This window comes from Anguilla rostrata, chromosome 6 (genome assembly GCF_018555375.3).
Source record: "Anguilla rostrata isolate EN2019 chromosome 6, ASM1855537v3, whole genome shotgun sequence".
NCBI lineage: Eukaryota > Metazoa > Chordata > Actinopteri > Anguilliformes > Anguillidae > Anguilla > Anguilla rostrata.
This window is the reverse complement of record NC_057938.1, coordinates 36351837-36367416: the sequence shown is the minus strand read 5'-3', so window position 1 is coordinate 36367416 and position 15580 is coordinate 36351837.

Below are 15580 nucleotides of genomic sequence, written 5' to 3'. Positions count from 1 at the left end.
CAAATGAGTAGACAAGTTTTCTTCTTTTTGATGCCCTCAGTGCTGTTGACTTTAAACCTGGAATAGTTTGCTCAACAGTATGTGCCACTAGTCTAGTCAGAAGAGGTTCTTTGAAGTTTACTCATCTCCATTTTCATTTAGCTGGCTAGCAACAGCACCTATGAGAGGATGATTTGTTTCTCGGTCATACTGTAAACTAATGACACTACCCTAATACAAAATTCTCTGTTTACAATGAATATGTGCAATGTTTTTATGGTCACATTTTCCTCTACAACTCATAACCATAATGTTCTAGTACTATGTTCTTTTTCCTGGATGACAGAAACTACATTATGTATTTACTTAATATTTATGTTATACACTGTAAAATGAGAATGACACATTCCAGAGTGGGACCAAATGTTATCTGTTTAGAGTTGAATTAACACAGTCAGTGTTGAATTAACACTGGACATTTTAGGCATAGTTTCAAAACATGAGTTGATTAATCAGACCAGTTAATATGCTAATCAGCATTGTAATGCACATGATATGTAATATTGATCTGTTTCAATTTATCACAGACGTTACCATAGTCAAGGGTACCACAGTTGTGCCCAATCTCTGATTCAAAGCTTAAGTTTTCTGAATTATAATCACTAGGACGTGTACGCAGAATTCTACATATTAGCACCAATTATATTGTGTTAACATTGTATTCTGATATTTTTTCACTGAAACATCATAGATGTTTTATGACATTTTTTAACCTACACACCTGCTGTTGTTATCTAAGAATCCTTTTTCTCTCTGATGCTTTACTGCCTATCTCACCGTGTACCTCCTGAGTGATGTTCTCTTTCAGCAGTCAATGGCTCATATGAATCATACTGTAAGTGTGCATTCCTTTCCCGAAAGGAAGTCTTTCTTTGAACCCTTCTGACATTCATGTTGATTTCCATTTGATTTTAACTCTAACCCTAACCCCTTGCACATGCAATTCTGCCCAGGCAACTGTTCTCCCGTTATTTTCCCTGGGCCAGAAATAAAGTTGTATTGCAACAGTACCATCATTGCATGGCTGCAGCACCTCTTTTGAAACAGGGAGAAAAGGCAAACCTGTTGTTTCTAATAATAAAAAATTAATTATGAATAATAATAATAACAATAATAATAATAATACTAATAATAATAATAGGCTCCAGAGATCATTTTGAAATAGACGTCAGTCCCAATGTGACTATCCTGGTTAAATAAAGGTAAAAATCAATAAATAAATTATTATTATTATTATTATTATTATTAGTAATAATAATAATAATAATAATAATAATAATAATTCCCAGTGCAGTAATGGCTCTGGCTGGGGTTTGTGCAGGGGTTGTAGAGCGTTGGTTTGGGCATGGCGGTCTAAGCTGGGGCTCGGGGAGGTGATGTCACCTGGCTTGGATCAGTCCGCAGCCCTATCTCTGCAGGCCAGCTTCCTGCCCTGGCCCTGACCTCCCCTGCCAAGCGCAGGCAGGATGAAGCAACTTTCGCTGCCAATCTCCGTGTAGGTAAACGCTGCCAGGCAAAACAATGCTACTGGTGGCCGGGGCCTCACCTCCCCGACGGCCGCATGCAGTGGGGGGGTGGGCTGCCGAGCCTGATAAGCGCCAGAGAAACCCTGTGCACCCTCGTGTGCTTGCATGAGTGCTCGAGCAGGGAGTGCACTTACCATATGTGTGCGTTTGCATATGTGCATGTGGTAATGTGTGTGATTGCATGTGTATGCATGTGTGTGTGTGCATGTGTGAGGGTACGTGTCAATATGTATGTGCGAGTGTGTTTTTGTGTATGTGCGTGTGTGTGCGTGTGTGAGTTTGTGTCTGTGTGTGCGTCTGCGTGCACATGTATGCACACGTGTAAGTGTGCTGAGGGTAAGTGATGAAGCAGTTAAAAGCTAAACATTATGGAGAGAAGAGTAACAATTAAGTACAATATCACCAGCAGGGGGCGCTAGTGGTAGTCCTTCCACCCCTTTGCTTTGTGCTGATAACTCCCATCTGGTCAGCTACCCCCGCTGGGACCCGGTCCAACCATATCTGCTTCTCATTGGTGCTGTCTGGGGGCGCGGGGGCCCTGACGACGTGCTAATCCCAGACCTCTGCGTGCTCTTCTGGGACTACCCGGCTCCCCTTGGCGTGGTCCGCGCCCACCAGCCAGGCACCACGGCCCGTAAAGGACTGGCTCCGTCATCCCCAATTACGCCGCAGCGCTCCCTGACACGGGCCAGGCCACTGGAGGGATGGGGTCGGGCTTAGCGACAGGCCGCAGCCAGAGCCGGAGCGTAGCCTCACCCTCTCCCCCCCCCCCCCCCAACCCCCCAACCCCAAAACTGTTCTTTCCACTGCAGGTTTATCTCCAGGGGTCAAGCGTTGGTCTCCAGGGCCAGGCTGTAGATGAGAGGGCCCAGCCTGGAGGAATGCACTTAAGGAGATGCCTGCAGTCTCTCTGGGGCCGTTCTCAGTGCTCAGGGCTGACAGTGTCTCCCCGGCCTGGTCTCCCTCCTCAGCACAGCCTTCACCCCGATGACCCAACACCGTCACCATTATCTCTCCGCCATGAAACATCAGAAAGACTTTTAGACTCTTTTCCTTAAAACGACAGCGATGCGATGGGCAGTGGGTAACTCATGCTTGAGCATTTCGCTTTTATTCACTTTTATTTAATTTCAGTATTTGAAAGCATTGTTGTGAGGGCACTAAAATTCTGACCACTGTGGTCAATGGAAGTCAACATGGACACAGGGAAATCTCTCATGTCAAAGGAAAGGTCTGAAGCCATGTTAAATAGTTTAAAAGCCATCGTACCTCAGAATCGCAGTGTACTGTAGGTTACTAATAACAAAATGCTTCCACAGCATAGTGAATAGTTGCTTGTCCATCATATGATAAGTCCTTAAAAAGCATGGGATATGTGTGAAGTGAATGGCAGAGCTGTTTCATGAGCGGTATATTGCTGGGTGGGGTAGTATAGGAGACACAAAGACTGCTCCCATGTTTTAACCTGGAAGGCCTTCAGGACCACGGACAGCGGCAGCCCCCCCTACAGGCACACTTCTAGGGATGATCAGAACAGTAATCAGCCCAGGTGTCAAATGATGTACCTTCTTCAGACTTGATATAAAGGTGCTCTTAATTGGGCAGAATTCTTTTGTATGAATATGTTAATGAGCATTATTATGTCATACATGCAGTGTTTAATATACATTTTAAAGTACATGGTGTACCGGTTCTGTATTTTTTCTGTCATTCAGCCCATGATGAATTCATTCTGTGTTTTTTATTTATTTATTTGGCCTCCATTATATTACAAAATTGCGTATATTATTTTCACTGTACTTTACCATATATTTTATCGAACTAAACACGTCTGACATAGATCCATAGTAGGCTATTCAGTATCACGTCTGAACATGCTTCCATGTACTAGTAGCCTGTTGTGGGTGTTGGATAAAAGGTTTCAACAATTAATAATTTTAGAGAGGTAAGGAACCTCAGCCAAAAACACAATGTCCTCAAGAATAAAGGTGAGAGAAGTGGGTGAGAGCATTGGGGTGGGCCTGGTGCCCTCTACAGGTGGGTATGGACAATGCAGCTGCTTGCGGATGAGGACAGCGACTGACCATCCAATCAACAAAACTCAGTCACTCCTCTTTGCAGGTAGGCTTTAAATAAAGGAAACCTGATAGGCACTGAGCTTGCATGTCACACAAATAGCCCCCAAAGCAGCGGACATCATTCCCAGATGAGGCTTCAGTAATGGAAGCAACTGCTATTCTGTCAATTTTGTTTTCAGGAAGGGCTATTGTTGTTCTCCTAAAATGTTTATAGATGTGAACATAAAAACTCCCCACTATCACCACCACCACTCTACACACAATATGCATTTTCCCTTGTGTTGATATATATATAGCATATACTGTATTATATCAGCTAAACATTCGATCAGTCATTTTTATTTATGCATTTTTGTTGACTACACTGCACAATTGTGTATTTTACATTTCAAAAACAATCACGTAAGCACAACATATTTTTATCGATTTCTTGCTATTAATTTTAATGCCGCAGTTATAATTAAGGTGTGTCTTTACATCTACAGTATAAGTTGAAAAGCGGGAGCTGCAAAGGCTTGTGTAAATAGGCTTCTATAGGACCTGTGGCTTGCTGGAGTGGGGTGGGGGGGGGGGAGTGTAGTCCTGTTCTGTAGGTGGAGGCACTGCCAGCCAGACGGCAGTGGCATGGAGCCACTGAACTCTGATCCACCTTCATTTACCACGGGACAGCCCCCCCCCCTCCCCCAGAACCCCATTGAGAAATGGCTATTTTAACAACACTGAAACCCAAAGCTAATTTCAATGTTTTGGATGTGGGGTCAGGATGGCCCGGGGCGCGGGGGGGGGTGTCTGTCTTACTTGCCTGTCTGTCATGCAGAGGGGTGTTCCAGATATCCGGAGGATTTCATTTCTGGACTTGGCGCTGCCCAGGAGATAGGACATAAAGATAAGAAAAGCTTGAAGGGGTGGCCTGCCGAGAATGACCTTCCAATAAAGTACAACACACACACACATGCACATGGACACACACACACACACACACGCACATGGACACGCACACACACACACACACACACACACATGGACACGCACACACACACACACACATGCACATAGACACACACACACACACGCACATGGACACACACACATGCACATGGACACACACACACACACACGTGCACATGGACACGGACACACGGACACACACACACAAGCACATAGACACACACCCACTCGCTCTCCATCACACACACACACAAATCCCCGTGAATACGCTGAACTACCAATGACAGGGAGCTGTCGGTCCCTGCTTTGATTTCTGGCCCATCGCACGATCCCTGAACAAAGGGAGTCTACTCCTTCAATTAGGAGGACAAGAATAGAGCTATTTACATCTTATCTGAGGGTGCCGGGGGCAACAGGGTCAGGTGACACCCCGCCTCGTCCAATGACAGCAGGCCTCATTGCAGCTGGGGTCTTATAACTGCAGGGTAGGAGAGCTAATTAATGGGTTTTGTTGTGTTGTGGTATTTTAATGACGTGTTGTGCAGCAGCCTTTTCGAACCTCAGAACCCCTGCATGCACAAGATGAACCAAACTGAGGAGTTGCTTAGGAATAGCTGCTTTGGCATTTTTAATGATCATTTTATTTTCATTATTATTCTTTTTTTTTTTACTGGAAAGCATTTACAGGACCTTACAAATATGAACTGTGTACTTGTGTTTCACTGGTTATTCACTTTTTGAATGTCTTAGATAGACAAGTTTCCCTTTTAGTCAAGGTAACTTGGTTTTTTCCTTGATTTAATTTGATGTATTTGCCTCAGTGGCTGATTAGGAAGCATCATCCGCTCTGGCTCCTGGTAAGCTTAGTCACGTCCTTACGATAAACAGTTGGCTTTCTCGGAACCATCAGGCTCTGATTCATCTTTCGCCACTTCTGCTATACCACATCAACCTGGGTGTCTCCCTTAAAGCACGTGAGTTCTCTGAAATTGCGCTCAACTACGGCAACATCTCTTTGACGGGAACCACTGAATTTTCTCCTCTGGATGCAGCCAGATATAGGTTATTAGGTCAGCGTTACCTGAGCTGGTCAGATTTCACTTCAGAGGGGAATTGGCCACAGCTATCAGGGTGTAACATGGCTAAAAATACACAGCTGTTACCCCCCTACACTGTGCTTGAATGTGGGAGGGACAGATGCCGTCCCACCAGGGTAATGTTATCCGTCCTGTTGATCTGAATTCTAATGAGTGGGGAGATGATATTCTAGCCTAGCTCAGGCCAGCCTGGGACACTCTGGTAGTACATAAAAATGCAGTGGTGAATTTGCCTTCCAGAAAATTCTATTCATAATGCCCTTGCACTTGAATAAGGAGGGGCTTTAACGGACATTGTGACACATCCGTGCACTGGTGCCTGACCGGAACTATCCATGCGTGACTGATTCATCTGTCTTATTAATCCTGACCTCTATCCGTTGATTGATTGAAATGGAAAGGTCCATATATCTGCCCGAAGAAATGTAAGCCAATCAGTGGATTTGCAGAGTTGGGATTGTGCTTTGGTGGGAGAATCAAAGGTGCTGACTCATCCTCTGAATTTGCAAGCCGCATACCTGTGTTCAAATTCCAACACACATCCCACAAGAAAATGTTCTTCTGCACCTACTTGTCAATGAAAGGTGGAGCATCCCTGTGGGCTGAGTAAGGATCGCTAGACAGGATCTCACTCACCACTGTCTGGGTGTTGTGGAGGGGTGTACGGTTGCTCTGCACATGGTGTGATCGACTCATTTAGGAGAAAACGGATCACTCGTGCTGGAGCCGGGGGGATCCGGTTTCCCAGAAACACATCCTCCCAACCTCCGGACATGATCTCTCCTATCAGCCCCTGTCCCTGTCCAAAAAGGCCTTCCGTCTCAGCTTTTTCTCACGGAACGTGCGCCAAATGCATACGAGCACAGTTTTGTTGGGGAGCTTTAGGGCGCAGTCTTGGAAACTTTTTGGGTGTGAGGGAGCGGGTACAATGTTACTCTACCTGAGGTGAAGAATGGGTCCATTGTATGGAAGACACAGTGTACTTACCTCTGGACCTGCTCTGATTACCCAATCATGTTTTATTTAGAATGTCTCAGACTTTATCTGTGCGACTGTATTGGGGGAGCGATCAGCGCTAGGTTCTGTCCAATTCGGGCCACAGGCAGGACTGTTTTCATGCATGCTGTTACAGCAAGAGCTATTTAGAAAAGTGATTTTTTTTTTTTTTTACTGTTTTTAACCATTTAAGGAAACATCCTGATTCTTGCTTTTAATCATGGACTGGAATCATATTTTGGTTTGAATAAATAACATGTCCATTGCTCTAGGTTATTCAGTAAAATATTGGTGTATGACAAACAGTACATTGTGTTGCAAATTTGTATGAAATGTGCTCTATAAATGACGCCTGATTTATTGATGGATTGATATGTTTTTCAACAGAAATAATTTGTTGATTAAGTTGAAGTGGGATTCCTGACAGTGGTGTCTCCTGCCAGGATAGATTCCCATGCGCACATGATACCTTTTGCCTGACAGGATATTGCATCATCCAGACACAATGACATATCCTGTTACCCATGAACTAACGCACATGAGTGTTACCTGTGAATTGTGTTGGGCCTTCTGACACATCTTGAGTGCACTGACACAATCCAGAGGGTAAACCCTCACATTGGCATGCTCCAGCATGTTCTACACAGTGGGCACATTCCAGTATGTGTCCACCCATCAGTATGCTAGCCAACATGTTGCATTTACCTGTATACTGATAAAATGTACTGTTGCTAACCTTTACAATGACACCCTCCAGTGTGTCCAGCTGTAGACAGACACATTCCAGTGTGTTAACTTACACAGAAATGCAAACAACATACGCACAAACACAATCAAGCTTATTGACAGTTTCATTACATTACATTACATTACAGGCATTCAGCAGATGCAAACTCCGGTCTGTTAACCTCTGAACAGACAAACTCCAGTCTGTTAACCTCTGAACAGACACGCTTCAGTCTGATAATTCCTGGACAGACACACTCTAGCCTGTTAACATCCACACAGACACTCTCCAGTCTGTTAACCTCCATACAGACACAGTCCAGTCTGTTGACCTCCGAACAGACACACTCTAGTCCGTTAATCTCTGGACAGACACACTTCAGTCTGTTATGCGACAAACAAACACTCTCCAGCATTGCACTTTCAGAAGCCCATCACACAGGACCTGGCTTGTCAGAAGGTTTACACAGAGAAGCAGAGGAAAGGAGCGCACTCGAGCGAGAGCTTGTCTGTATGATCCACAGAGAAGTGCAAGTGAGCGGGTCCTGGTAAATAATCTCCTCCCACTCCGCCAGGCGCTTTCTCTCAGGTAAAGCCTGGAGACGGGCAGGGTCAGGAGGCCACAGGTTCCTCTGCCAGGTGCGGTCTTGCCATCGCGCTCATGGGCGTGGTTATACGCTTGAACTGCGTCAAGAAGCACCCTAATGAATAAACAGAGGGCGTGGTTTAAACACAGGCTTGCTAAGTCACACCCTGAACAGGGGCTTCTGAGCTGCATACAGACACAGCGTTTTACATAATTTGGCACATCTCCATTTGAGGTGCACTCCTGCTGGCATGGCAGAGGATGAGGATTTGGGGAAGGGGGGGGGGGGCGGGGCTGTGCTCACAGAGTGTGTGGGCGGCACTGAATATGCTCTCTCCTGCAGTTTGAAAGAATGCACCAAGGCCTCCTTTTCAGTTGCGCGCATTTAGCGGAAATTGAATTCTTAACAAAAAGTGAAAAAATTGCGGGGTCCCATCCTGTTGTACACAAAGCTACTTTTTAAATGTTCTTGGACTAACCTTGAAACAAGCCTGATTGCAAACAACTCCTGAAAACAGTACAGTAACATAGGTATAAGGAGATTTCACTGAAACAGAAATTCTTCCAGCTTCAGTGAAAGAGAATGGCCCTGTACCTCCCTATACCCCTAACTTTCACAGCACATGCAACACACAAACATACAACACAGTATGTAGTCATATTTCTCTCTCTGCACATACTGTGATGAAGAAGATAACAGAGTTAACTATATACTATATGTGTTAATGAAAAAAAGATATGTAAAGCAAATGAAATATATTTTTTTAATGACTTTTTGTTTATTTGATTTGTTGTATTTAGAATTTAGGGAATATTGTTATCCACTATTGTGACATAATGTCGCACAGATTGAATGTCACGACTGCGTTGAAGAATAAAACGTATAAATAGCCTGTCCGAAGCTACTATGGTTTAGGAACTGTTTCTGGCAGCCACAGCGACACCAGCCACTAAAAACGCCTGGCCTTCCAAGCAAGTCTGTTGTTTCTGGTAACCATGATGCCTCTAGGGCTGGCAGTCAGACATCTTTCAAGACGGTTGCACGTCATAATTCCATCGGCAAATGGCTATGTGATTGGTTCCAAACGGTTCCAACCAACAGGAAGGAGATGACAAAACTTGTTTTGAAAAAGGCCATGCTGAGCTATTTATATGTATCCTTTTTTCACTCTCCTATTCTCTTACAAAGGATTTAATTACAGGGTGATTTCTGTGGCTTATTTTTTTCCTACTGTGAATCACTCATTTGCTTGTTTTTTAATTGGTTCAGGTTAAGCACTGGGCCTCAGAATATTATCAGAGATCAATGAGGTGGAGGGATCAGGGCAAGAGAGAGAGAAGGCCAAGAGTAAACCATTCGTTTAATGGGGTATTCATATCAGGTCTTAAATATGACAGCTGGGCTAGCATTCAAGCACCGAGAGGAAGCACTGCATCGAGGTTCGCTGGAGGTGAACTCTAATGGCTGATACTGTGAGATGTATGGCGAATGGCAAAAGGTGAATGGTGAATGGTGAATAGCAAATGGGACCCACAAGGGCTTTGTGTGTTTTTATTTATTATTTCACTTGGAACCTGTTTCCAATGCCAAGGGGAAACCCAAGCAAAGGCATCAACTTCAAGGCAGAGTGCAGTTAAACCAAGGAGACGCAGCCCATAATAGTTCAAAATGAAATATGTAAGCAATATGGCACGAAAGACAGCACTGTATCGTGAATACAGTCATGGCTACAGGGGTGTTGTTAGGTACAATGCTATGCGGAGCCCCGGCAACCTCCTGTAGCCATGACTGTATTATATTATGCTGTAACTGTAAAATTGCTTTTACAGTTACAGCATATAAAAACAATTAATTGATGACAAAATATTATCTATTTTGTAATATTATTTGTAAGTAACGGTTTGTACCCAAAGAGTTTGATTAACCATTATTGTTCCAGATTTACAATCAAACTGTACAAACTGTAGAACCCGGTCTCTGTAAATCAGCATCCACCATCAAAACAACCTATTTTATATGTCAGAAAATCTGTCAGATGCTGAAATTTACACAACAGAAAATTTCATATGCCAAACAGCAGAAAACAGTTTTCATGTGCATTCCTCCCCTTTTATAATACATTGTTGCAAGGGTTCAGTACCTAAGTTATATTTCAGTGTATAGGTCCCCAGTCACCCCCTGCCACCACCACCCCCCAGTAGTGGCACTGTTTCACATTGACCTTCACGGTAACAGCTGAAGGGCTGTGGGTTCAATTTCCAGCAACATTATTATCTTTATTATTATTATTATTATTATTATTATTATTATTATTATTATTATTACATTGATACTGCTTTGTAATCGTCACACGACTGTGATGTTCAACATTTGAGAATTAGTAGTGCAGTGGTGACGGACAGATCCACGAACACTGACAATGCACAGCACCATTTATGCTGTTTCATACGCTGAGATGTGTCCGACCTCATAAATCCCTGTAGTTGAGGCTCATCCTGCAGCACCGCGCGTCAGTCCGGATGCTGGGGTTCTTGCTTTATAACTCGATTGCAGAAGGCCATTAATCGCGGATCGGGTTCCGCTTAAAGAGCCGCGCTCCGATGGGAGGTGCTGCCTCACGCTCTGATTGGAGAGCTGGACCCGCGCGAGGATGGCACCACACGCTGGCGCCTGCATGTCTGCCGCTAGAGTGCACTGACCCTCTGCGGGTGGGCAACAGTGCCTCCTGGTGGCAGTGCCAGGGTGGATGAGCAGGCTTCACAAGGGGGTCCATTTCATTAATAGAAGTGAAATTCAGGAAATCAACACACCTGTGATTATTATTATTATTATTTTTATTATGCTCATTGAAGTGCATTTCATTTTCACAGCACCTCAGTGAGCTGAAACTCTTCAATGTGGGAGTGAGGCCTATGCACTAACTCTGTGCAGCCCCTGCCTGAGTGATGCACAGCAGCCATTTTGTACTGGGATGGGGTGGAGAGGAGGACTTCTATTCAATGGCCCCTCAGATAAATATAGGCTAAATATCAAATGTATCTCCTGCAGGTGCATGCAGAGGGCACATATATGGAACTGCAGTTTGCAAACTGGGCTGGATGGTGCCAAAGAATGCTATCGTACATTAAGCAGGGTTCCTAAATGAATTGCTTCAGTAGACATACAGCTATGAACGTTGGTAAAATGTAATTGATGCAAGTGACTCTGGATAAGGGATCCTGCTGTGTCGCCACAATATTTAGTGGTGTAACAAGCGCCAAACACTGTATTTTAATTTAGTAAATGAAAAATAGCCTCCCCTAAAATATGTAGCCTCCGCTATACATAAAAAGGGCTGTAATTCCTGTACGAATGGCACAAGTTGGATTTAAATACCAATTGGGTCCCAGTTTTGAAGCTGACAGTCATAACCTCATATCCATTGCTTTATTTCAAATTCACTGTGCTAGACTACTGAGCCACAACAACAATAACCCTGTCTCTGTCCCAATACTTTTAACTTTTAACTATATGTAATTTGCGAAAATAATGGATTGAACTGGTAATCGGGAAACTCTGTAAGTGAGAAGTAAAGACAAATCAGAAGACTATGATGTCATATAACCGCGTGATGTGACAAACCAAAAAAAAACCCTTAATTGCTTTCTGTCTGCACAGGCCTCCTCTATTTGTACTGATACAAAGGCTTAGTGGCAGCCGAATGTGGACTTGTTCAGGTCCCCCATGATGCTCTTCAGGAAGTTGCACAGACCTGGGTTTATGGGCAGCATGTGACCCTGATCTCCTAAATAAAACCTTCCTCTCTCCTGGACCCACTGGGATCAATAAGCCTCCTGTGGAGCAACGAGACAGTCAGAAGAGCACTTTCCTCCTCCTCCTTCTCCTCACACACTCCTGTCCCATCAATGCTCCCCTGTCTGATCCAGTTGTATTCACCCCGCTCGCTCTGAAAGGGGACTCTTGTTTGTGCCACTCGCTGAGGCTGGCAAACAGGAAATGTTCCGCCGGCGCGACAACGTGGATTGAATTATGGGAAAATCGGGTTACCCTTCCGAGGGTCACGCTCGGGTCGCCCGTCTCACGACCCACCGTCGGGCCGGATCATAAGATCACTTATTTTGCTGCGTTGACATGACAGGGGTATTTGTTTTCAACCAACAAGCGATCAGTGATATCCTTTTAATCCATTTAATTACAGTTTCATTAGCTCCACATGATGATGTCACTTCCTGTTGCAGCTGAGATCTCATAGAAACATGTCCGACTGACTTGCACATGTTTTGGGTCCAGATTAGCCTTGAAAGGAATTAGAATGCTGGATATGGAAATGTGGGCAAAAGCTATGAATCTGTGAGATTAGGGGGTAATTCAGAAAGCCCCCCCTAGGGTCAGCTACAGTATTATGATAGATCGGAAAGTTGCCATCAGTTGAAAAGCAAACCACCTCATTGGCTCATCAAAGGTGACAAATATAAAGCTAAGGTTTAGACAGTAGAAGCCTGGCTTGAGTCAAAGCATTGCTGGATATTGGTTAAATATATTCCCCACACTGATATCAGAAAGTATGTTCTTACATACAGAGTTGTCAATGCAGTGAAACGTTTACTGTGTCAGGTAGTAGAATCTGAGGCCACCGTACAGTTGGGCAGTTGAAGTCAATGCTGGATGCTCTTGGTAAATAACATGTTGAGATGAGCTAGACATTGAACGTTGCAATAAAATGTTGTATAATTCTAAAATCATGCTACTGAGATGCCTTGTCCTGGCAACAGCTCACATTCTTTTTTTGATGCATAAAAAGTTTGTTCTGATCCAGAATAGAAATGACCACAAGAGGGCACAACACCCCACTATGAGTCTTTCATTACAAAGCATGCCGTTGACTCAGACATTACAAAGGACCAATACATTTGTTATTTTAAAGTAAAGCATTTCGAATGGTACTTTAAAATAGAGTTATTCTTTAGATCGCTCATGATTTATCATTGGAAATAACCTCAGACCTGACTTTTAAATATCAGTGTACTACAGAGCCATGTCCCACAATGCTACAACAATACTATTATAGAAATCATTTAAATATAATTTTTCAGCACTTAATTTTTATTATTACTTCCATCTATCTGGTGGAGTAATGTGGAGTGGGCAGGGTTGGAAATCATCCATCCAGGGTGGCTCTTTTGATGGTTTTTTGATCTTGTGAGCTTAATAATGTACTATGCCAGCTTTCACACATACACGCACACACACACACACACACACACACACACACATACTCACGCACACACACACACACACACACACACGATATGTATGAAAATTCCACAGTACATTTTAATATGATTTAATCAGAGAAAATTGGAAAAGCTTATATATCCCACTACTGTGATCATTAAATCTATTAGCTTTTCTGTCTGTTTTGTCTGTCCAGTAGATGGCAATATTATCACAGGTATCGTTGTTCTTTTGCTAAATTAAAAAGAAAAATGTGTTAAATGCTCCAAAATTGTTCAATGTCAAACAGCAGTTGAAATGGCCGTGTATATAAACAGTGCTGTATATAAACCCATTGCCACTACTTCAGCTTACAGTTAAGTGTTATTTGTAATTCTGCTCAATACTTTGCATTTGTTTATTCAGGAACAGTGCAGTGGATAGCACTGTTGCCGCACAGCAAGAATCTCACCCAATGCATGCTGGAAGAGGCTCCAGCCCCACCGCAACTCCAACAAGGAATAATCGGGTTAGATAATGGATGGATGGATGGATGGATGGATAGAAAGGTGTCTGCCAAATCGTAAGTTCAAGCTGCACCAGAGTTTCTCCATTCTAACCCGTGTCTATTCTCAGGTCCTTATACTTATTGCATTTATAATATAAGATGACACAGAGTATTGTCAATATCTGATGATGTAAACCTTTTTTATGTTGTTAAAGCTAATTTCACAATGGATAGTCCAATTTAATTTAAAAATAGGAGATCTATTTCTGTGCCTTAATCTGATGTGCACCGTTTTCCCTTACTGGAGAATGCAGTCATTAAAACAGACTGCAAGAAGATATAATAGGATTTGCTGTATGGTGGTGCAAGGTATTTCAGTTGCCCCAAGGCAACAGTGCTGCTTAATGGACGTGGCTCTAGTTTTTGCAGTGTGTTGTGATGTTCTGTGCTGGTGGCTACCCTCCTTAGATTCAGCATTCATCTGACAGAATAATTAGAATATTTTTTTTAATGTTCCTTTTTAATGTTATAATGCTGTAACTTTTCCTAACCCTTTGAAAACCCAGAATACCACCAGCAATTAAAAATCACCAACCCCGTTGGATAATTAAACGTTGTACTTGATTAAACAACGGAATTAATTAAATTGCAATGGAGGCAAAGAGGTTTTAAAGCATCTGTCGATCACTGTAATTGCTCTCTGCCTTGTTTGAGTGAAGTATATAAACTGCAGGGGAGCTATACTGGTTTTGATGGGGGAGGGGTGTGCAGCCTTCCTATTGGCCCCGACAGTCGGGGGGAGGGGCCACCTGCAGATGCGGGGAGGTGAGCGATTGGCACCTCGCTCTCTCTGCTGCCGTCTCAGTGCCACGACTACCTAAGCGGGCATCTGCTCTTTAACACAGCATAAATCCAAGCCAAACCCATCCGCCGCGTAATTACCTATGCCAGTTACCGTCCGCCATCAATAAAGTACGACCCAGAGATGAGTCACATGACTCCAACGCACCACCGGGGGGCAGCGGCCCTCGTGAACAGGAGCATAAAATATTTATATCCCTTTATTCATAATTCAGGACTACAGGCTGCCTCTGGACCTGGCAGAGCCTGGCTTCATAATCACATTTGCAAGGCAAGCTGCCCGCCCTCCTCCCTTCCCTCCACTGGGTGGTACACAGTGTTCCGGCCTTGCTGGAGAAAAGCATTTCTGAAACATCACCGCACACGGCCGGCCCGAGTGTGATTCACTCGGGACCAATTCAAGTTTGGTACTCCACAGCCAACGGGGCCCCCCCGCAGCCCCTGAAATGTGGAAAATGACAGAAGGTCAAACCCCTCTCTTGTGTAGCGCTGACCGCACGAGCGACAGGAAGTTAGGTCACATTCGGATTTTTAGGTGCCCCTAAACTGTAATGACATTCTTCCCACCTGAACAAATGCTTGAGTGTTTTCTGTGCAGACTGCGGCTTACATCAATTCAGCAGCTTGGAACACAGTGTTTTATCCCAAGAGATAATACCCTGGGAGAGAGCCAGCGCATTCATAAGTGTACTTTTGTCTGCATGTACTTGTGTCGCCTGCCTGTTGTCCACAGACAGAAGCTTAATAGACAGTTATGGAACAGCCAAGTGGCTGGGTACTGTCCCTGTCAAATAATAAATGAATAAATGAAAGAGCCTGCAGGTCTTTACATGATCTCCTAATGTCAGCTTACCAAAAGCCCTGATAGCAGAGTCAAACAAAGGGCTGGGCCTTGGTCTCGGCCATGGTAACTCTTTCTGTTGTCGCGGCGATGGATTGTTCACAAGACCAGTCTCCACGTGTTTTGTTACGATGGAGAAGTCTGGCGCTGTTTGGCTCA